The 24,669-nt window shown below is 42.8% G+C and overlaps 1 long non-coding RNA gene across 1 annotated transcript in view; it reads left to right on the forward strand.

Moving 5' to 3' along the window:
* The first annotated feature begins 19,138 nt into the window (after positions 1–19,138).
* LOC129163787 (uncharacterized) overlaps positions 19,139–24,669 on the forward strand; it is a 37,819-nt gene continuing 32,288 nt past the window's right edge. Inside the window, exons 1-4 of the long non-coding RNA XR_008563580.2 lie at positions 19,139–19,398; positions 20,529–20,664; positions 20,794–20,865; positions 21,013–21,069. This is a non-coding gene — a long non-coding RNA (uncharacterized lncRNA). The remainder of the gene's footprint in view (positions 19,399–20,528; positions 20,665–20,793; positions 20,866–21,012; positions 21,070–24,669) is intronic.

Consider the following 24,669-nt stretch of genomic DNA (forward strand, 5'->3'; position numbering starts at 1 on the left):
CCTTTTAGGAATTATGGATGATTTTTTTTTAGAAATCTCTATAAGTGATTTGTCTGCCATCCATCCCGTAGAACCCCATGCAGTTTGAATTGAGTGCATATATATATATATATATATATATATATATATATATATATATATATGTGTGTGTGTGTGTGTGTGTGTGTGTGTGTGTGTGTGTATATATGTGTATATATATATATATATATATATATATATATATATATATATATATTAGTAGGAATGATCACTAACCCTTCCTTTCCACCGGAGCCGTCAGCAGCAAGTTACTGCAGCAGCACATCTTGCTGCCGCTTGGCCCTTCGGCCCCTTCCCACGAGACGCGAAGCAGCAGGGGAGCAGCTTTCACCGACGGAGCACGAAGTCACGCGACATTAGCAAAATCACGCGTGACTTCGTCAGCAAACACACCAACAAGCAGGAGTAATCACTTCAGTAATCAACCTTTCGTCGTCCATTATGGAAAAACAAAGTAGACCGCTAGCTAGGTGATAGCTTTCTTTTTTTAAGTAAAGCAACCGGAAGGCAGTATGTTTCTTTATCCTGAAAATCTCTGGAAGCTTCGCTCCATTTCCGCGTCCGATTTCCTGTCTTTCCTTCCCCAAAAAAGTCGAACTTGACCCGTTTCAGAGGCGTAGCGCGTAGAAAATAGAACCGGCGCGTAAGGGCCGCGACATGCTGTTCCTGAGACGGGCCGACTTGCGCTGCTGATGGCTCCGGTGGAAAAGGTTCTGTTGACCACAGTGGTTCCTATCAGCAGCTATGACGTGCTGCTGCAGTAACATGCTGCTGACGGCTCCGTCACAGCTCCGGTGGAAAGGAGGGGTAGGAGGAGTGCGTCCATGAACAAAAGGTGTTGCTTTTTCCACTAAATACAAAAGTGGGAAGAATAGCTTAAGTTGCGATATAGTTTCTATGCATTTTCTGTAAATTTCCGTCAGGTAAAAAAAACAACCTCTGGGTTACAACAAATTATAGTAGTTCTATGGTTAAAACAAAGCATGTTCATGAAGTTCTAGGCTCAAAATCCTTCTCATATAAATTGATTTCAGCAACTTTATTCTTGACATTTTCAGTATCCTCCAGAGTGCTGTTTTGCAAAAACAAGCCCCGCCCCCCAGGCTGCTATAAGCTGAGAAGCTCTGATATCCAGGAGGGATTCAGGTGCAATTCCAATACTCATACTGCTCCCTACAGTCTTCTGTGAAGTGCACTTTGAGGTAGTGCACAGTAAGGCTTCAAGTGCGTGGCACACAAGTGGGCAAATAATTGTTGAATTGAGACAAGGGAGCATTGTGTCATCGACCACAAGGCATGCTGGGATGCTGTTTTTTTTGCCACTTTAAAAAATAAAACTTTATTTACAACTTTCAAACAAACAACCAAACAGTAATTTGAAACATTTTGACATTTGTTTATACTTTGTCTAAAATATTCAGAGCATCCATTAAGTGTCCTAAAATGAACTACTTTCATTTGAAAATGCATATTTAAAAAAAAAAAAGGCCTTTTCTCCACAAGCAATGAAATCTGCATCGATGCGGACTTGGGTGAAGTGCGAATCAAGGGTGCAAATGGGGCCTGATCAACTTCCGCACTTGAGAATCGGGACACCCTAGGCCCTCGCACCTCTGGCCGGGGTCACGTGCTGAAGGGCGCAAGTGTGGATGTCCGGGTATTGGGATTGGACTTGAGTGGAGCTGCTGCTCCTCCAACAGCTCTGTTCTGCACATGGAATGTGTTTCTGTTCTTTTTTTCCTGTTAGGATGTCACAAATGATGACTTTTTGAAAATGATCGTTTTTAGCACTTATGGAAATGGATCGCCAGTTTTTTTCATGTTTGGAGTGTTCATTAAGGCAGTAGAGACCCACACTGCAGCACAAAAGATGCAAACGGTGAGTTTTTGCATAACGTCCTCTATAATCAATTGTGAGGCTGTAAATTATTTTTATATTGACTTAAGCACTTAATTTCACATATGTCACGTTTCAATTATTGATTTACAGCCTTTTCTGTACTAATCTGCTCTGGTGAGGATGTTTCATTTGAATTAGGAGTCACATATTCACACAGTTCTGTTTGAGAATGTATGTGGTGGATGCAATAACCTGCAGGAGTACAAAAAACAGATTGCATCAACGTTGGGAAATACAACCAAGATCAGATTTTTTGCAATATTTAGGAGCATGTGTGCAAAAGCAAAAACATGAAAATGTTCCGTTTGGACAAGTTGGAACTGAGACGACATTTGTTGATTGTGGGTGTTTGTTTGATTCTCCAAGGAGTTTGCTGTTTTAATTAAAACATGGACAGAGCATGGAGTAGGAGGCAAAATGCACAAGATGAAGATATAAGGAAAATGTTTCATTTATTATTCTTAGACTTATGAAAATTAAAACAAAAAGAGAAAAAAAAATACTTGGCCTTTTCAAAGCAGATACTGTTTTCCACTCAAGGGAGGTTGTACTTTGGTGTTTGTCTAACCCCTTCTTTCCACCGGAGCCGTCAGCAGCACGTTACTGCAGCAGCACGTCTTGCTAGCGTAAACTGCTGCTTGGCCCTTTCCACGAGACGCGAAGCAGCAGGGGAGCAGCGGTCACCGACAGCACGAAGTCACACGAGTGACTTCGTCAGTAAACACAACAACAAGCAGGAGAAAACTACAACATGGCTCCAAAAGGTTTGTGTTTTATGTTCTGTCCGTTTTATAATCACCAATACGGACCTGAAAAACAAAGGAGACCGCTAGCTAGGTGATAACTTCTCACGGGGCCGCACAGTTAGTAACTTTTTTTTTTAGGTAAAGCAACCGGAAGGCAGAATGTTTCTTTATTCTGAAAATCTCGGGAGCTTCTCTCCGTGTCCGCGTCCGATTTCCTGTCTTTCCTTCCCCAAAAATGTCAAACTTGACCCGTTTCAGAGGAGTCGCACGTAGAAAATAGAACCGGCGCGTAAGGGCCGCGACATGCTGCTTCTGAGACGCGGCCGACTCGCGCTGCTGACGGCTCCGGTGGAAAAGGTTCTGTTGACCACAGCGGTTCCTATCAGCAGCTATGACGTGCTGCTGACGGCTCCGGTGGAAAAAAGGGGTAAGAGGTCATTTGGGTGCATAGGATGTAGAATTGGAATACAGCCCCCAATTCACCCAAGTCCGTCCGTCTGTCCGTCCGTCCATCTGTCCATCCATCCATCCATCCATTTTCCTTCACTTACTTGGGAAAAAAATGGATGGATTTGCACTATTAATAAAGTTAAAATGACTCCAGTGAAAATATCTACAACAACCAAACCCATAATATAAATTAGTTGTGGGGTAGCATCATAAGTATTAGGGGTGGGTGCAATTAATCGATGTGGCGATGCATCTAAAAGCTTAACATGTTGTTTCGGCATCGATTAATGAACGTCGATGCTTAAAAAAACATAACATCAAAGTTTTGTTGCGAAGCTGGTACTAAAAAAAATAAAAACACGTAACCGGAGCCTTGATGCGTGCGCCGCCCGGTCTGTTTAGTGAGTGGCACTACCTCTTTGACCTCTTTCTCCATCCTGGAGACTGTCTCCAAACTACCGAAGAGAAGGCAAGGAGCATTACAAACGCAATAGCTACTTTTATCGCGACGGATCTACGCCAGTGTTCAGTAGTAAATAACAGAGGGTTTCGGTTAGTGGTGCGCACCATGGAGCCGTGCTGTAAACTTCCTCACCAAAAACACTTAGCAGAAAAAGAAGTCCCCAACCTCTACGAGGAAACTAAAGCAAGCGTTCTGGAGTCCATGAAGAAGGCAACTGGGATAGTGCTCACATGCGATGCATGGACATCGGTTGCCACCAAATCCTTCGTTACTGTAACGGGGCATTTTGTTCTCACGTCGGACAAGAACGGGTGGAAGTTGGTGAGTCACGTTCTTCAAACTCGAGAGATGAGTGAGAGTCAAAGTAGCACCATGTTGACATTTGCCCATCTCACACAACAGGAGGATGTAGGGGGACAAGAGGGAGGGGAGGGAGTATGGGAGTGTCACTCTGCTCTATTTTGTTGTGTTCACCCCACTGTACTGAAGCTCCAGGCTGAATTAATGTTCAGTTGAATTATGCACTTTTGTTCTGAAAAAATGCAACATATTACCTTCAAATATAGCAGGTTTTTTCTGTTACCTATATTCCAGACTGAATAAGCTGAATTTATTTATTTGATCTGTATGGCAGCTTTGTTGTAATGTTATCATATGACAGACTCATAAAGTTTCCATTAAATAAATTTGGTGCAAGTAAAAATCTTGTTTACTTGAATTAATTACCTCATTAAATCCAGGGCTTGCCTGTTTTCAGTGTTTTCCAACAATGGAGGGGACACTAGTGTAAGTAAAGCTTTCACTGATCGAAGTTAAGTTGGTCAAAGTGCAAATATTTACACGTCACACAGTCATAAAATAAGAATTTGTCTTTGAAAAATAGTTAAATGTTAAAAAAATGTATTTACTTACAGAGAGTAGTTTTAAAGGAACTGAATTAATTGATAGGTTATTTATTTACAAATGTAGATAAAGAAATACAATAAAGAAAGACAATTTTGAATGAAAAAAGCATTAAAAATGTCAATAATTGAAGAATCGTGGCACCAGTAATCGAATCGAACCAAAAATCATTATAATGGAAGAATCGAAGCATCGAAGCTCCCATAATCGAAATTGAATCGAATCGTGAGGTACCCTTTTTGGAACACCCCTAATCAGTATACATGTGTTGGACAAAACCAATGCAAAAATGTGTGGCTTCCAAAGAGTTGCCAATACTGACAAACCACGGAACATATTTCTAGTTATTTATTTATTTATTTGTTTGCACTACAAACAACAACGATAATCACAAAAAATAAGTTGCAGGTTAAGAAGACCAGATGTTCTCATGAAGCCACCTCCCTATGACGTAAGCTGTTTTAGCAGCAGGAACAGAGGAGTAACCACGCTTTACAAATATAACAGATGTACACATTATTATTCACAATTCATAATTTTCTTTTTGTTTTAACAATAAATTATTTGTGGACTGAAGAGCTGGTTGTAGTTCATCCGTAAGAGAAGGCTCCTTTTAATGAATTTAGCATTCTGCAAAATGGTAATGAGAATTCATTCCAATGTCTTGTTGAATATGTATGAATATCTGATGAAATTTGTAAGATAAATTATGTAAAAAAAAAACAATTTGTAAGACGGTCTGTTTTCGGGGTCTTGAACTTCAGCCCTCTAGTAGGTTTTTAGTTGTTTCCCAGCTTAAACACACCCGATCACCAGTTCAGCCTTTTAATCACCTGCTGATTAAAATTAGGTGTGTTGATCAGGGAAGCAACTCAAAGACTGATAGATAAAACCGTTCCAGTGTTGTAAGTTGCCTCTACTTTATTTGCTTAACACGTTACACATGTTAAAGGGACTTTACGGAGTTTTGAATTTTTATGCTCACGATTGCCCCCTCAGGCCAAAAGCGTGACAGCAGCTTCAATAGTAGGCTCGTGCACGAGGCGCGCATGCTGTACGTGCACACTCCTTAACGAAAATAACAGCTGAGACAGTCCCTTGTGTGTGTGTGTGTGTGTGTGTGTGTGTGTGTGTGTGTGTGTGTGTGTGTGTGTGTGTGTGTGTGTGTGTGTGTGTGTGCGGCCCGGAGGACAGAGGACAGGAGAACGCGCAGCTAATTAATTAAATAATTTGGTTTTGTACCTTTCTCTTCAGCACAGCCGACAAAGGTTTATGATGGGTCAGTCCTCCTGCATGCTCAGATCATTCCCTTCCCTTGCTTGAAAAATTGTTCCAAAATGAAAGTTGAACCCACATATTTTTTTATCTGTGAATTCAATGCCTTTTGGCAAGTCTCAAATAAAAAATTTGGGCATCTTACTGTAAAAAAATATTCCTTTAATGTAAAAAAGAAACTCTAAACAAACTATGTTCACATCCAGAATCGAACTCAGGTCTTCTGCACAAGAGTCTGATGTCTTACTAGGTGACCTAAAGCACCAGTGACATCTTTTGTATCTGTAATATTTATATCCTTGATGATAGCTGAAACAATGTTCAAAGAACGGTTTGGAGCAAAAATGGCTATTTTGTTGCTAATTTGCAGGAAATATCTAGAAGAAAGTTCTACAGAAAGTAGCTAAGGGTCCTCAGAAATGTAGCTAGCTTTGTCACTAGGCGTTAGGAACAGCGACAAAGTGGCACTGCCTCACTCTCTGCTGCTAAAGCTACTGAAAGCAAATGCTACGGGCTATGCCTGAGCGTGAACGCGCATGAAGCAGCCTGCTCGACCCGAGCATCTCTCTTTTTCTGTGATTTTACAGAAAAACAGGCAATCACAGTAAAAATGACAGGGCTCATTCTACAGGACCAGGGCATTGCAGGAGAATGTATGAAGAAGAAATGTATTATTTCTATACATGTTTTGGCTGTCAAACTTCCATAATGTCCCTTTAAACTTTAGACTTTAAAGAGCAAGTCACCCCCTACCGGATTCTTACTCAACTCCCACTTCCTTTACATGTTTTGGCTGTCAAACTTCCATAATGCCCCTTTAAGCATGGTATTTTTTTGTCCTACACTCCTTTGCTCTCAAGCTCAAAATATTTTCTTTCTTTTTTACAAATTTTTCTTTTATTGCCTCAAACCTTAAATCAGAAAAGCACCCTCACTGCCGGTTTTTAAGAGTCGGAAGAAGACTCACTTTTATACAGTGGCGTTCCCTCAGCACGTGAGTTTTTATACAGATTAACTTTATTTATTTTATCTTGTTCTGTTGCCAACAGCCTTTCCTTTTATCTCATACTTTTATTTGTCTATGTATGTTTGGCTGGCCCTTGCATGAGTCTATTCTATACAAGCTAAACTCAAAGATATTGATGATTAACTCTCGAGTGTGAAAACATTGTAACTTCTACGATGTACAGGTTATTTCCAGATTTTGAATAAATGCCAGACGGATCCATAACTTGTCTATTGAGTAATTCTGATGCTGTACACAAAGCTTCTAGCTTCAGGCAGCAGCATAGGATTAAACCAGCCAATCAGCACACAAGTTGTTTAGTATAGGGAGCCTAAGAGTGTTGCTTAATGTCAAGGTGCCTGGCCTTGTGAGGCGAAGTCCTGCGAGGCCAGGCGCCTTACTTACGAGGACACTGTCCTTCCTTGGTCAAAGAAAACGTTTAATGGAACTGGGTTATGTCACGTGACCGCGGCTTCCACAGCGGTCACGTAACGTCAGGTGACACGGGAGATAATGTTATATTTTATAGGTATAAGTTTCAAAATAAATATGTAACAGCTTGTTACTTTTTAAATTATGTATAAATTTGTTAAATTAAAAATATAAGTGAGTTACTACCTGCTAGCCACCGAAGCTGCAACTACTAAGCAACTAACCAATCACAGATAACTTCTTTGGATCTAAAAAAAAACCATTTTAAATTAGATGACTTGCTTTTAAACTTGAAATTTGCCCCCAAAGTAGCTTCCAGCTTCTGATCTGCTATCCTTTTGAAAATACTGTGGTGTATTCTGGGAAATTTTTGAACAAGGCTAGACTACAAGGCATCTCTCGTGTGTCCTTGCTCAGCTAGCTAAACGGCTAACAAACTGAGAACACACGCCTCGGTAGAACATGAACATTGGAACACATCTTGGCGGTTCCTGATGACGTATCTCCTAGGCAACCGGGGCGGGGCCAAGACATCAAGGCGAGGTTCCTTGGCATTGAGAAAAACCCTAAGTCTCCTCCCTTTCCGGTCGGCTCATGGGTCCCCGGAAGAACAAAAAATTGAATGCAACGGGACTAAAAACGCTATTTTCTAACCTGCTTTGCCTTACGCCCTGGGTCGCACATATGTTGTACTGCTATTTAAATGAATAGTAATGATGGGTAATGTGACCACGCCAGTCATGTACTTTGTGATTTATCAGCTTGTAAAAGTTCATAATTAGTATGACTACACACCAGAAATCGGCACGTCGCATATGTGACGTCACCACATAATCTCTTCCCTAACGTAGCTGCTACTTACCAAATGACCAGATTTATGGTGGTTCTTTCCTCCTGTGGGAAGTTTGCTGAACTTCTCGTCCTTTTCCCTCAGTTTTCTCCATGTCTGGTTCGATGACTTCACTTTCGTGAAGCACATTTGTAGTCCTGGACTTATTTTCACACAAAACCTAAAACAGCATTTCCCCCGTTGGAAAATAAGCACATTTTTGGTATCAAAGTGTGTCTTTAAAATTCACGGACATCATATGTGAAATCCATGGCACAAAACAAGTGGACTTAAAAAAATAGCGTTTTAGCCCCATTGACTTGTATTAATTTTTTCGTTCTTCTGAGGACCCATGGTCTGGAAGTAGATGGACGTGATTTAGGCTCCTTATTCGTGTCCTGACCTAGTGGGCGGGGCAAAGCAGTCTCTCTCTTGTTGGGATTTTTATGACATTGTATTTGACCATTTATCAGGGCTCCTTGGCCATTTTGAGACTCAAAAAAATTCATGTTATATAACATTCAAAGAACAGTTTCCATTTGTTAAACAAAGTTGTACTACAACCACATTTACTGCTGCAGATCAACTAGTTTTTTTTTCTAATCTTTCATCGAACTATCGCAAGGTGGAGAAATGAGGGCCTAGGGTGAGAGTCACACGCGCTAACCAGTCAGCCAAAGGGATATCCTCTTGGCCAAATAGCCAGGGCGCATCATCAATCGGGACACTGTGACAGGACGCTCACACTGCCCACAGAACAATAAATCTTAGTTTCTTATAGACATGAGACGTCATGTGTGGATGAAGGTTAAAATGTATCTTCCTACAGTCTGTTGAGTGGCAGACATTAACATATGCATGTCATTGAAAAGCCCTAAAAACTATTTGTTTAAGGCAGTTGGCTTGTTATCAGCAAATGTTTTCACAACTTGACAATCTGCTCCATCTCTGCGGGGGCCACTCTCTTCCAGCTCTGCACGAAGAGCAGACACCATGATTCAGAACTTTCCCAATGATTTCCCCTGAGAAATAAGTGGCGTGGCTGTTTACATGATTGACTGGCTTAAGCTTCTGGGGACTCTTTCAGACTTTACTTCTAGTTTGTAATGTACACACCCCATCTTAAAAACACTGTCACTTCTGACCATCTTAAAAACACTGTCACTTCTGACCAATGCAATCACTAATTGTGGTTTGTGATGAATTTGATTGTCCACAGTGAGACTGGTATGATCTTGTTTCTCGTTGCAGCAGAAGAACGCTTTAGGCCAACTCTGGAGATGCAAGCCTGCAGTGAAACTTGAGTCATATTTGTGCTCAGAAGTAAAGCTTAAACCCAACATTTAAATCTTTGTTTTTCTCTTTCATAACTGTTTGCCTGCTGGTTTGATGCCGACTCTGCTGAGGGAGATGGAGGGAGAGGCGGTGTGTGACAACAGCTCTTCTCCCTGACCGGCTTTAGACATGGGACTTTATACTGAGGAGAGGATGAGCGCTGAGAAAAAGTCAATAGGACAGAGGCTGCATGCGCTTGATTGTTTAATTAGACTTTACTTCATGCTTTGCCAAACCAAAACTGCCAAAAATAAATAAATAAAAAAGGAGGGATTGGGACAAAAATCTCATTCTTGGCAAGCCATCACTGTCGCAGATTGTGATGGGCTCTTGAGATTCTGGGGAGCTGCTGATAGTTTTGTCATTGTGGAGTTTGCACTTCTGTTCAAAGCCAAGATTTCAACACAAACAATGGCAATTTCAGTTCCTAATTTATTTATTTACACGTTCACCACAAACCTGCTGATGATGCAGTTCAGTATGGCATCATCCATATTTCCAGTAGCAACTTTAGACATTCATCTTATTGATTTGATTGCAAATATTGGGTTTTAGCTCCATGTTTTAGGCTAGTATCTTTGATCATTGGTTGGTTCACATGTTTTGATCACTAAAACTTCTGAGTGAGGGATTACCAAATAAAATATTTGACCAACGAGGGGCTTGGTCTTACTGATATGGAATGTGATCTTTTTCGGTTTTTTATTTTCCAATGGATGCGTGAGCGGCGGAAAACGTTTGCAAAGTGAAATAGGCCCGCTCATTTCCACCGTTACAACCAATGAGCGTGCTCCCACACAGTGCATATTGGACGCATCTAGGGATGGGTACCTTTGACATTTGAATCGATTTGGTACTACTTCACGGTACCTAGGAATCGATACCGGTACTTAACTTAAGCTGATAATTAAACTGAAGCAAACATCTTTACTGTGAACTACATTTACTGTGTATCTTCATTCCTTTTGCTGTCCTTTTTCTTTGATTTTTCTTACTGGGAAGTTAGAATTTACCTGAGGAGAAAGCGAACACACCATTAGCTGATAACAATGGTGGCAATGGAAGCTAATTTATCAAGCTAACGTTATCGTTTATTTAGCGCTGCTCTGTTTACAACTTGCTCACAGGGACCGACAACATTACGCTCTTGTGCATGCGCAGCTTTCTAGGCAAGTTCTTGTCATGAAGGACGGGTACCGAAACGAGGCACCGTTTGAAATGACGTGAATCGGTGCTCAGTCGGTACTATGGAATTCGGTCGATACCTTAAAAAGTACCGAATTCGGTACCCATCGCTAGACGCATCACAGAAGCGTTGTATTGTATAGCTCAGCTAAATTTACACTTCAGGTCTATTTTTATTTTTTTACTTAAAATGCACCAAGATCAACATTTAATATCGGCCCAAACGGGTAGTCAGACAAGGGAGCTATAAGACATGAGCAGATCTCTTATTGCTTACCCAGTAGAAAAATGTCACTACCTATAGCATCTCTGTAGATGGGAAGAAATGAAAACCACAGACCCTTTGGAAGAATGCTGCTGTCTCTTTGCTTGTTATTGTGTAAATTGTAAATTATTGTGATCTTGGAATTTTCCAGTGGTTTTGTGACCTCGTGGGACCTGCTGTGTGGAACACATTTGCTGTCGATTGCAACTAAAAACACTCCAGGTGTTATAATGTCACGTGCCGTTGCTGGAATCACATTAAAAATTGTACATGTGACAATTTCAAAGAAGCGTTATATGTAGCTAGGTAACATGGAGCATCTGGGCTAGACGGTGTCCAGACATCGGCTGTGACCAATGACGGCACTTCAGACGGAGGAACTGAGAATCCTCAATATTTCTTTCCAGTTGTTAGAAAAGTTTTCTAGGACTGGATTTAAGAGTTTTCAACAAATGTTGACTTTGACTATGAATAAAAAAGTTCATTTTAAACATGGTACATAGTACTCCAGAGGCTTGTTTTGATACTAATTGGGGACTAATTTGTAATGATCTAGAGCAGGGGTGTCAAACTCATTTTAGCTCAGGGGCCACATTGAGGGAAATCTAGTCCCAAGTGGGCCGGACCGGTAAATTAAAAACAACTTCAGATTGTTTCCTTTGTTTTAATACAATCAATATAAAAAAAGGCTGGAGCCTGAGGACAGTGTATCCAAAATAGTACAAGTACAACACCTGAAGTGTACTTGAAAATTTGAAAAAAAAAAAAAAAAAAAAAAAAAATATATATATATATATATATATATATATAATCAATTAAAAAAACAGTCCTTAGTGATTCAAAGAGCTTACAGATCACATGGCTAGATCAGTTTCATGCAGCACTTAAAGTATATTTGACTCATTTTACTTTACATCTTTTAGCTTTCACCAGCACATCAATATCAGAAGTTACATCCTGAGTGGCGGCCATCTTCAGGATGTGATTCAAGTTCTTGTGTGAGCCTTAAGCACAGCTTTGTTTTATTTATACTCATTACGGAGAAAACTTGCTCACAAAGATAAGTTTATTTTCACTCTACATTGTAAAGTATGAAAATAAAGTTTACACAACCATCTTGCGGGCCGGATTTAACCCACTTGCGGGCCAGATCCGGCCCGCGGGCCGCAAATTTGACACCCCTGATCTAGAGTCTGCTGCTATTCTGAGCAAACTGCATGCAGCATTTGTATGGTGATGCTCCATGACAGCTGCAGTGGCTCACCAGCAGACTGAGAGAGATTATGACTGTTCAGTTGATTTACCTGACTATTGTCACAGCTGCCACCTCCACCCACACATGTTTTAACACAATTTCAGCCAGCCAGCACAGGCAGAAGATGGATGATTGAACTCTTGAAATATTCAAGTCCTTCTGGTGTCCCTTGTTTGTACTGACTTTTTCAGTATCGTCTGATTCATCAAACTTTAAAAAAAAAAATGTAACAACAGGATGCTTGGTAAGAAACAGGATGTATAATGTTAACATCAGCTGTCATTTTATTTTCGACTCATTTTGCTGCTTGTGCACTATTGTCTGTGTGCAAGAAGGACATCCTATATTACATTTTTCATATAAATTCCACTCAGAAACAAACAAAATATATTGCTTGTTTTCTATGTTTAATGCATTGCTTCTTGAATATAAGTGCTTATGAGGTCAGATCAGAACTGTGATGTGTCACAGAGTGTAATATCTCCTCTATAGCCATTGCTTGACTTGCCAGGGTCTGAGATTGGGACAGAATGCCTGCAAGGATAAGCTTCACCGAGCATTTTGAGCCTGGTGGCATCAGAGAAAATTGTTGCAGATTTATTGAACTTTCTATAGAAAACCAGGGGGGAAACAAAACTAATAAAGCTCCATTGGCTATTTTCTTACGAGTATGTATTTATAACTTTTTGCCTTTTCAAAAGGAGTAAAGTGGGTTTGTGCATTTGTCTTAAGGCTTTGTTGTAATGGTGAACCCTCATCTCTTCTGAGGGAGAGCTGCATGTAATGACTTTGGGACTGCTTTTATTCTTCTGTCATGCTGACAGATATATTTAGATTTCTTTTCATTTTTGGTCTCCGGTACTTTGTGATGTACATACGCTGTGCTTTAGAGAGAAGATAGAGAAATGAAACAATGAGCTCCAGCTACTTTGGTGAATACAGTAAAAAGTGCAGGTGTTTGAGTTCATTCAGAAGGTGAAAAACAATCCTCCTCCTTTTCATGTTTACAGCTGTTATAACAAATCTGCAAAAAAAGGCAAGGATTTGAAAGCAAACATTGTCGCAGAACACTCACCGCTCCCCTCGGGTATCTTCCGATCTGAGATGCTTCTGCTGGAACCGGAAACCCGTAATGCTGGACAAAATAAGATAGCGCTTAACACCAATCTGTGTTTTTGAGGTCCAAATGCCTCTTTTTGTCTGTGACACGTGTGATTTGGGACACCGCTATCCATAAAGCGAGGCGCAAACCGGAAAAGCTTCTGCAGCTCACACGCTGACAACGGATTGTGAAAGAACAAAAAATGCTAGAAACATGCTGATTCTTCCTGATGTAAAAAGGGGGTCTATTTCTTTTGGTAGTTTTGGTGTTTACATTGTCATGGAGCTAAATATTCTGTGACTCAAAAAACAGGAAAAATGTGTAAAAATGCTGGCAGTCTGGGGCTTTCTATTCAGAAAATGGCTGGCAGTGAATTGGTTAAGAGGCATGAAAAATATGCTTCAAGCTAATTTGTTTTCCAAATTTGCAGTAGGGATCCTAAGTCTCCTCCCTTTCCGGTCAGCTCATGGGTCCCCGAAAGAATGAAAAAAATGAATGCAAGTCGATGGGGCTAAAAGAGCTATTTTCTAACCCGCTTTGCCTTACACACTGGATCACACATATGTTGTACTGCAATTTAAATGGAAAGTAATGATAGGTGTTTCGACCACACAGCCATGTACTTTTGAGAAGCATCAGCTTGTAAAAGATCGTAATTAGCATGACTTCATCAGCACATTGCGTATGTGACGTCACCACATAATCTCCTCTCCGCAGCGGAGCTGCTACTTACTAAATGCCCAGATTTATGGTGGTTCTTTCCTCCAGAAGGAAGGATTTGAAGTTTGCTGAACTTACAGCCATTTTCCCTCTGTTTTCTCCGTGTCTGCTTCGAAGACGCCACTTTCGTGAAACTTTTAGTCCTGTACTTATTTTCACACAAAACCTAATATAGCATTTCACCCCGTTCGAAAATAAGCGCGTCTGTCAGAATGTGCTGAACAGATTTGTTCTATCAAGAGGAGTGTTTTGTGTAAGTTTATGTTATTGTAATATTGGTTTGGGTTATGTATCTGACACGATTCAGGTGGAATGGAAGGTGCCGCTAATATTAAAAGGATTAAAATAGGTTCTAAAAAAGCAAGCAGTGCGACAGCCAAAGCAAATTAAAAAGGTACATTTATTACAAAACCCTGATGATGATGCCAAGGGGAAAAAAGCGTTCAATCGAGTGTGTGCAGGGCCCCAAGGGAAAGGCGGTCCAGTCCGGCCCTGCTGAGCTCTCGACCAAGGAATCTCCAAGGCCGGCGTCGTCTGGGAACCACAGGATCACTGCACGGTGGATCCAATCCTCCTCGGCCAGGCCCCTGTGGCACACAACAACTCCGGCAGTAAATAGGTCCCCGGCACCAGACCACTCACAGAGAGAGAGCAACTCTAACACTGCCAGGCACTGATCAATTACGCGCGGGGAAGAGTAACTCTGCCCGCCTGCAGTGTTGCGCTCTGTGCCCTGGCGTTTCCGGCCACGGATCTCTCTCCGCTGTTGCTGCTGCTTCTCCAGCCATCTTCTTCGCCATCACCTGCTGGGCACTCCTGCTCCTTCACCCCGCCATCACCTGCTGGGCACGGCTACTCCTCTTCCCCGCCTTCACCTGCTGGAGACTGCTGGTCCTCCACACTGCCATCAGCTGCCTGTGGCGCACCGCTGACGACCAGCCCAGGCCCAGGTCTCACCTCTCCCTGCCCGCCCTGGATCCACCTCCACCCACCCAGGCTTAAGCTTCCCCCTGCCTGCTGCACATCCAGCTGGCCTCTGCCCTGTCCCCTCTCTCACCTGCATCACACCCAGGCTCATCAGGCTCCCCCATGCCCGCAGCCTTCTCCCACCCACACAGCCTCTCCAACGTCATCCACACCTCCAGGTAACCCACCCTCAGCATCACACCCTCCAACACGCTCACCCTCACCCGGCTGCCACCTGGGACAAACATGTCATGAAATGAGAGATGCACAGACCTTATCAAAACTAACCTAAACATTTTTGGCCTATACCTTAGAAATCTGGCTAAATGATGAGCCAGACTTTCTGGCAGACGAATTTCCATCATGGTCCCTGTGTCACCAGACACACAGCAGCGGGGAGCTCTAAACTGGGTGGCTATGTAAAAAACAAAGAAGTAGCACATTTATAAATGTTTAAAAGAGCATAAAATCACGTGTAACAATCTGCAAAACAAATTAAAACTACAAGGTGATAATAACATGTTTAAATAGACGATTATTAAAAATAATTCACCTTTGCTACGGGTAAGGCTTCATATCAGCCTGGACAAGTGCATTCTTGCAGCTAAATCAGTCTGACAGCCATGTCTTGGGTAGATTTAGCCTGAAAAAAAAATAGAAGCACATTGTTGTTGGAGTTTATAAAGTCAGATAATATACAAAAGAAACTGTCAGATATAGGCGCTTTATAACATTCCCAGTGTGTGATCGTTATTATAATGTAAAAGTCAGTCACATATGATGTGGAGAGCCTGAAATGCGACCTCCTGAACAGAATTCCTTACAGAACCGGGTCACGCTGGGCTGGATTTCACGCTGTAATGATGTCTGTCAACTAGTGCTTCGTTAGTTAGAGTCACTGTTGCAGAATTACCGACTAACGCTAAAACAACCCGAATTTTCTCCGAGACTGACAGTAAAAGTCATGTGGACCGTTTCGTTGGCCAGGGCTTCGAGATATGTTCCGATCCGCTGCTGATTCTAAACTTACATCCCGTTCCACATTTTGTGAACTTGACAAATTAGCCCAAAGGAAGTGCAGACCTAAGTAAACCACGTCTCTCAAACTTTGCATTTAAGTAGGGAATTGAGCTGCAGTATATCTGCGGTCAGGTCTCTCTACGAGTCAGAGAGCTCCACAAGCAGTCAGCCCCGTCCGAGAGCTCAACGAGCGGTCAGCCCCGTGCGAGAGCTCCACGAGCGGGCAGCCCGTGCAGCAGCTAGTAGGTGCTGCATCGGACCGCCGGGGAGAACCGGGTGGAAGAATGAAGCACAGAAGTGTCCCTCCATGAGCTCCGTCATATTTCAACCCATGCACTGGGTTTTACCCTTGTACCCATCGACATATGCCCTATTAATTATTTTACTGTATTTTACATTTAAATTTCATCGTTAAACAGTACATGCTACATGTTAAATGATAGTTAGCTAGCTACTTCGATAAACTCAGCTAGTTTAAAGGCGGCAGTGACCTAAAATGCATACAAATCATTTAACTTACCGGAAAAAAAAAATGAAGTGGAGACTCCTTGGACGCTCTATTAGTGCAAGTCATTTTGTCCAACAATTGCACCAATAATATCCAAAACAGAATTCACAAGCACAGACACTCAAAATCCCGTAACAGTTTACAGGAGACACCGAGGCTGTACTGAGGCCTTTCCACGGAGCTAGCTCTGTGGTCACGTGGGTCTGAGGCGGCAGTCACGTGTGTCGGATGCTCATTAATTATACAGAATTTTAGGCTTTCAATACACTTAAACAGAAGAGTGAGAAAAAATTCACCCCCCTCAGAGTTGTCATGAGTGTAAACTAGATAATTTAAACAAAAAACATGTTTTGGTACCAGGCTGTAAACATGTTTATCTCTGCTGTGAAATTTGCAATTTTAACATGGGAGTCAATGAGGATTTGCTCGCTTCTGATACCAGCCCCCAGCAGATGAGGGTGGAACTGCAATTTTTGGTACTTCCGGGTTGGGACCAATTTTAGAGCCACATTGTGGGGGCTTGGTCTCACCTTGCCTTGCCTAGTCTTAGTAAACTCTCCCTCCTCAAAATGTGCCTGTAGAGTGGTGTGTTAGTTTATTTCCTGCCACATTTAACAGTTTAATTGCAGCCTTGTGCAGTTGAGAGCAAAACATGTAGAGCCTTGATAGAAAACGTGAAAGTGCACGTTAAACTCACTGCACACAGCTTTTTGTTATTGTGATCTCTGGTCATGGTGAGGTTGCTCCTGCTGACTTGAGCCAGCCATTTTCTTCTTCTCTCTGTGTCTTTGGGAAGACATAATTCTGATTCCTCCCTCAGACCGATTGCTACATCCATATGCAGCGCAGCCAGCCATGGTAAGATAATCAACCTATATAGGTATTATTAAAATGTAGAAATATTGAGCTAAACCAAAAATATAGAGATCTGAAATTACATTTTGACTTTTTATCCAACCCTAAAATTTGTAATTTCAAATTTTAACCCACAGACAAATTTTATTTTAATAATAATCAAAATAAAGTTATTCAAAAGAGTTTCATTAGGTCTTGAGAACATTGCTCATAATTAATGATTCAGCTTATTTGTGCATATGTAATGACTAAACATAATGTTGGTAAAGTGTTTTATTAAAAATGCTATTATACATGTTGTACAAGTTTGGTGTTCATTTTTTCACAATTAACACTTATTTATCTACTGTGTTTGACCATACAGTTTTATTGAATTTTTTTTCTTAATTAGTTGCTATAGAAGCCAGATAAACTGGGTTATAGATGCATGTACTGTCTTCACATAAAATATAAAGTCATGATTGTAAAATGTACTCTATTGAACATAATAGATCATCATTTAAAGCATAAACAGCTACATGTTTTCTTCAAGGTAAGCTGGAGCAGAATTCTAGCTTTCAATAAACCACTTTAAAATGGAATTTACAACTCGAGTTTAGGGCTTCTTGTAGGACATAATGTTATTAAATATGCTTATATTAGAGCAGTGTGTTGCATTATTACATCAAACTTATTTCTATAATATATTATAGTAATGTATGTGGTCTAAATGTGTTCTACAGTGTGTTAGGACTGTCGTATTCTTGTAATGTAGAACAGTCACGGGTGTTTGTCTTCCTACAAATGCTCGGGAAATAAATAAATAGGCTTACTTTGTGAAGGAGTTAGGACATAATATCCATCCATCCATCCATTTTCATCCACTTATCCAGAGTCGGGTCGGGGGGCAGTAGCCTAAGGCGAGAGGCCCAGACTTCCCTCTCCCCAGCCACTTGGGACAGCTGCTCCGGGGGAATCCCAAGGCGTTCCCTGGCCAGGTGAGAGACATAGTCCCTCCACTGTGTCCTGGGTCTACCTTTAGGTCCCCTCCCGGTTGGACGTGCCCGGAAAACCTCACCAGGGAGGCGTCCAGAAGGCATCCTGACCAGATGCCCGAGCCAACTCAACTGGCTCCTCTCGATGTGGAGGAGCACCGGGTCTACTCCGAGCCCCTCCCGGATGACCAAGATTCTCACCCTATCTCTAAGGGAGAGCTCAGCCATTCTTCGGAGAAAACTAATTTCGGCAGCTTATATCTGCGATCTCGTTCTTTCGGTCCCTACCCAAAGCTCATGACCATAGGTGAGGGTAGGAATGTAGATTGACCGGTAAATTGAGAGCTTCACCTTCTCACTCAGCTCTCTCTTCACCACGACAGACCGGTACATCGCCCGCATCACTGCAGATGCAGCACCAATCCGCCTATCGATCTCACGCTCCAGTTTTCCCTCACTCGTGAACAAGACCCTGAGTAACATATACTCCTCCACTTCGGGCAGGACCTCATCCCTGACCCGGAGAAGGCATTCTACCCTTTTCCAAATCAAGATCATGGTCTCAGATTTAGACGAGCTGATTCTCATCCCAGCTGCTTCACACTCTGCTGCAAACCGCTCCAGCGAAAGCTGAAGATCACGTTCTGATGAAGCCAACAGGACCACATCATCTGCAAAAAGCAGAGACCTGATCCTCAGGCCACCAAAACAGATGCCCTCCACTGTGGCGGAGCTTGATATGTGCAACATGTGCGGCCGAACAGGGCGGCAGTCTGGAGGGGGGGACATTTAATTTCCTTTTTTTTTTCTCCATCAACCGATACATCAACAAAACATAGAAATCACATGTTCTTCATAATAATAATAGTGATGAGTGATGATAATAATAATATTTCTGTAATAAAAGCACAACAAAGTCATTGTTTGCATTTATATTGGGATTTTATTGCGCCCCCTTGTGTCCGCCGCGCCTCTGTAGTGCGCTCTATAGCGCCCTTCATCAGGTGGGGGGCGGAGGGATCTCGGAGAGTGATGATGGAGGGATACAGGTACCGTTTCACATATCACCGCTCACAAACATAATGGAGAAGAAACAGTCGAAGCCATCTGGTGCCCAATTTCGGAAAAAAAAAAGAAAAGAAGAGGAGGAGAAACGAGGAAAAGATGCAGGTATGCATCTCTTTATTATTTAGTTGGTATTTTTCCTGCCTGTCCCCCAACTTATTGATTAACTAACCTCTCTAATCTGTACGTTTTGCATGGTGCTATGATGATCCTTTCAAATGTCTTTTGCTAGCTTCTTACGTTGCATGTATTTAGAACTACTTCCAACCGCTTGCCTTTTCTTTGTCAAATGAGCTTTTATGAAAAGCTAAGAGTGGGAAAACCGAAAGGCTGATAACCAAACGCTATCAAATTAAAATGAGTCTTTGAGAATTTTGCTAAATACATTGACGGCGGGCGGCAGGTCTCGCGCCGGCGCCATTCGCATTTCTTTTTGGACTCGGGAAATGAGCTACATATTATTTACCCCACGAAAAAACGGAGCGGCAGCGGGCCGCTGGAGGTGCCCTGCTAGTAAGATCCCGTTTAAACTGTAAACTGCCATAAAATAAAAACTATAATAGCTAGAGCGGTCTTTTTTTTAGCTGAAAGTTGAGACTGTCTCGCCTTTCAGCACTGTACAAGTCGATGATGTCATCGTGTTGCGTTGTGTGCTGCACAGCACACCGCGGCTGTTAAAAACTCACAGTGACCTTGAAGCAGCGTGGGAGAGTTGAAGAATTTAACCAGTTAAAATGGATTCATGGATATTTAATCAATAGTTGTGGCTCCTCTGGTCATTTAGTTCTTTGTGTGCCGGAGACATTTGCTGAATAAGGAAATAAAAACTAAAAATGTCAAAAAAAATTAGGGAAAAACACTTGTTTTGTATTCTATCAATTATTAATGATTAATAGATTGTTGGTGTTTTAACTTTTGGTAAAGGAAAACACACAATTTCCAGGCAGCCCCAGTCTGGAGAAGTGATGGTGACATCAGCCGTTAAAAATAAATAATACTCTGAGGTTTTTATGAATAATTTGTACTTTTACTTGAGTATTTCTCTAACACCAGTACTTTTACTTGTAAATGAGTAATATTTTAGCAATGTAACAGTACTTGTACTTGAGCACAGATTTTCAGAATTCTTTCCACCACTGCTGAAAACTGTAAATGCTCATTGTAACATTTTAATTAAAATGCTTAAGCAACAGACGTGACATGAAGATTGTATTGTTTGTTTTATGCAACATCAGGAGCCCTACACAGATATTTTGGGATGACATCAGCTGCCACTGAGGGACACCTCCACTGCTCATACCAGTAGGCCAGTGTTTGAACTTGAGGAGGGACAGTCTGCTGGCACCACATCTCCCCAGGAAGATACTGTAGGTGGGTTTTGCACATGTGTGTGTGTCCAGCAAACATTTAGCTATAGACATTTAAATAGTATTTTCACAGAATATGGGAATTGTTCCATATAGCAATGTGGTGAGTTATGCTTCCATTTTCTGTCAATAGAGAGACCTACCAGTATATGTGAACTTGATGAGGGACAGCCAGCTGCCACATCTCCCCAACAAGATATGTCAGGTAAGTTTTGCACAAGTGTGTGTGTGTGTGTGTGTGTGTCCTGCAAACATTAGAGAAATTTGAATGTCACATATTGTATTTTAATAGAATATGTGAAATGGTCCACATAGCAATGTGTTGAGTTACGCTTCTGTTTTCTGTCCATAGAGCTCCGGACCCCACGTGACTCTCAGTTAGTGGACGCCATTTTGGCATGCACTAAAGGTAAACAAACACGGATGTAACCATGAACATGAACGGGATCCGCTTGGATTTTACTTCGTCTGAGTTTACTTCACACTTTAAAACAGAAGAAATCGTTTTATATAGTCAGAAATTAAATAGACTAAACATCTCCGACCCTTACCGTGCCCCTGGGATACTTTTTAAAAACGCCAGAAGCTGTCGGAGCGGGCTTCTTACCGGCACAACACCGGACCTGACCGGGGAACCCCTTGGGATTCCCCCGGCCGGAGGAGCTGGGGAGAGGTCTGGGACTCTCGACTCTACTGCCCGCTCCGACGCCAGAAGCTGTCGGAGCGGGCTTCTTACCGGCACAACACCGGACCTGACCGGGGAACCCCTTGGGATTTACCCGGAGGAGCTGGCTCCGGTGGCTGGGGAGAGGGAAGTCACGCTACTGCCCCCGCAACCCGACTCCGGATACGCGGATGAAAATGGATGGATGGACGGACAAATAACAGATTTACACGTAAGTAGTCTCGGTGAGACAGATAATAGCGATCCAAAGTGCTTTTTATCTGTGATCTGACAATTGATCAACCATTGCTTAAAAATTAAATACAGCTTAGCCGGTTAATTGCTGTGATCATAAAACACGTAAACGGCAGCACGCAGAACTCACAAGGCAACGTTTTACGTGATGTTTACTTGCTGCTATGAGTAATAAGACAGAAAAAGCCACGCCAAAATAAGTTTAGGAAGTCCACTAAGAATCACAATAAAAGCATTTAAAATAAATACCACACACAGTTGAGGAAACGTTGGTTTAAGTACCTGATATGAAGTGGTCGCTGCATAAGCGAAAACCTTTACTCTCGGGATCCCACAGCTTCATTTTAGCCCGGTCACTAGTGCGTTTTATTACAATGATCCAACGTTTGCGGCGCTCCGGATCTTGGGGAATCCTGTAGATGGATCATTCCTTATGTCGTCCGCGTCTGTTCTGCATCCTGGGGCACAACAGGAATCTACCATATTTCCCGTTTGATTGAGTTATCTGACAATAACAAATAGTCCAGCTGCCGGCTTCTGCCTGCCAATATGGCGCCGTTTCGATTTGAACTGTTGCATGCCGGGAGAAGTGACGTCAACTCCCGGAGCTCTATAGAGAAGCCTGAACGATCAACCAATGAGTCCCATTGAAGGTTATGATGAGCCTCTTTCTTCAGACCCAGCCAAGTGGCCATCACCAATTACCGACAGCATACGCACAGAGCTAGTTCGAAGAGGACATACCAAGGTGCCAACTACTTTCATATTTCCCAGGAATGAAGGCGATGGCAGGTGTTGTCATCATCACTAATTCAGTAGAACTTTGACAAGTGGTGAGAAGGTGGCCAGGAGCTAGATGTTGTATTCAGTTAGCAAACGTTGTTATATATAATACACTCCACGCAATTTGAAACAAAGTTGTAGGTGTAATTTTTTTTCTTGTGTGTGTGTGTGGGGGTGGGGGGGTGGGGGGTGGGGGTCACGGGGGATCTCGCACAGGGCGCCATTTAGGCCAGCTCCGCCTCTCCGCACCTTGGCTGTGCCTAGAAATCCTGTCCATAAAGGTTATGAACAGAATCGGTGACAAAGGGCAGCCTTGGCGGAGTCCAACTCTCACTGGGACGAGCCCGACTTACTGCTGGCGATGCGGACCAAGCTCTGACACCGATCAAACAGGGACCTAACAGCCCGTATCAGAGGGCCTGGTACCCCATACTCCCGGAGTACTCCCCACAGGACCCCACGAGGGACGCGGTCAAACACCTTCTCCAAATCCATGAAACACAGACTGGTTAGGCAAATTCCCCCGCACCCTCCAGGATCCACCTAAGGTTATAGAGCTGGTCCAGTGTTCCACGGCCAGGACGAAAACCACATCGCGCCTCCTGAATCTGAGGTTCAACAATCCGACGGACCCTCCTCTCCAGAACCCCTGAATAGACCTGACCAGGAAGGCTTAGGAGTGTGAATCCCCTGTAGTTGGAACACACCCTGCGGTCCCCCTTTTCAAATAAGGGAACCACCACCCCGGTCTGCCAGTCCAGTGGGACTGCCCCCAATGTCCACGCGATATTGCAGAGCCGTGTCAGCCAACACAGCCCCACAACATCCAGACCCTTAAGGAACTCTGGGCAGATCTCATCCACCCCCGGAGCCTTGCCACAGAGGAGCTTTTTAACCACCTCAGTGACTTCAGCACTAGAGATTTGAGAGGTCAACTCAAAGTCCCCAGACTGCTTCCTCACTGGAAGACGTGTTGGTGAGATTGAGGAGGTCTTCAAAGTATTCTGCCCACCGATCCACAACGTCCTGAGTACAGGTCAGCAGCACACCGTCCCCACTATAGATAGTGTTGGTAGTGCACTGCTTTTCCCCCCGAGGCGCCGGATGGTGGACCAGAATCTCCTCGAAGCTGCATGGAAGTCTTGCTCCATGGTCTCACCGAACTCCTCCCATGTCCGGGTTCTTGTCTCGGTGACCACCCGAGCCGCGTTCCGTTTGGACTGTCGGTACCCGTTGTCTGCCTCTGGAGTCTCACAGGCCAAAAAGACCTGATAGGACTCTTTCTTCAGCTTGACAGCATCCCTAACCGCTGGTGTCCACCAGTGGGTTCGGGGGTTGCCACCACGACAGGCAACAACGATCCTGCCACCACAGCTCCGGTCGACTGTCTCAACAATGGAGGCACGGAACAGGGTCTATTCAGACTCAATGTCCCCCGCCTCCCCCGGAACATTTTGGATGTTCTGTCGGAGGTGGGAATTGAAGCTCCTTCTGACAGTAGACTCTGCCAGACGTTCACAGCAGACCCTCGTGATACGTTTGGGCCTGCCTGGTCTGACCAGCATCCTCCCCCACCATCTGAGCCAACTCACCACCAGGTAGTGGTCAGTTGACAGCTCCGCCCCTCTCTTCATCCGAGTGTCCAAGACATGCGGCCGCAGGTCAGATGAAACCAGGGCCGGAGTGGGACACGTTTTCAGCCCTGGAGTTTCAGACCCCAGACCGGCCCACTTAATGAATTATTATTAAAATCATGTTAGAACGTTAAATGTATAGTCTACAAAAGCACACTACTTGGTAAAGCCTTGTAATTCAGTGCAAGAAAGAGTTGCTTTACAATGTAGGTTTATTTGAACATCAGTGCACATCTCCAACATTGTTCTTTACAACACATTCTCTAACAATCTAACAATCTACCTTCTGTTCAAACAGCTGTTCTGAGATTTTCAAACCTTTAAAATGAAATGACTCAGCACTCCCTTTCACACTTTTTCCAGTTTCCCTAGACTCACCTGCACACAATTAAAATAATCATCTGTAAAGCTTTAGCACATTTGATATGGAAAACACATTTTTTGTAACCAATTAAAATATTTTCTATGGCAAAATAAGCAGGCTTATTTCATTTTACTTTCATTCTAATAGCGATCTGTTGTGGGCTTTGTGCATTTACTAACAGAAATACATCAGGTCACTACTATTATTTGGACATTAAAATTATTATAATGAAACTGATGTTTGCTTGTTTGCACATGAGTTGGCTCACCTATTCATTCTATCCCAACAGGAGCAATACCCTCACTGCTG

The sequence above is a fragment of the Nothobranchius furzeri genome, chromosome 13, assembly GCF_043380555.1.
Source record: "Nothobranchius furzeri strain GRZ-AD chromosome 13, NfurGRZ-RIMD1, whole genome shotgun sequence".
Taxonomy (NCBI): Eukaryota; Metazoa; Chordata; class Actinopteri; order Cyprinodontiformes; family Nothobranchiidae; genus Nothobranchius; species Nothobranchius furzeri.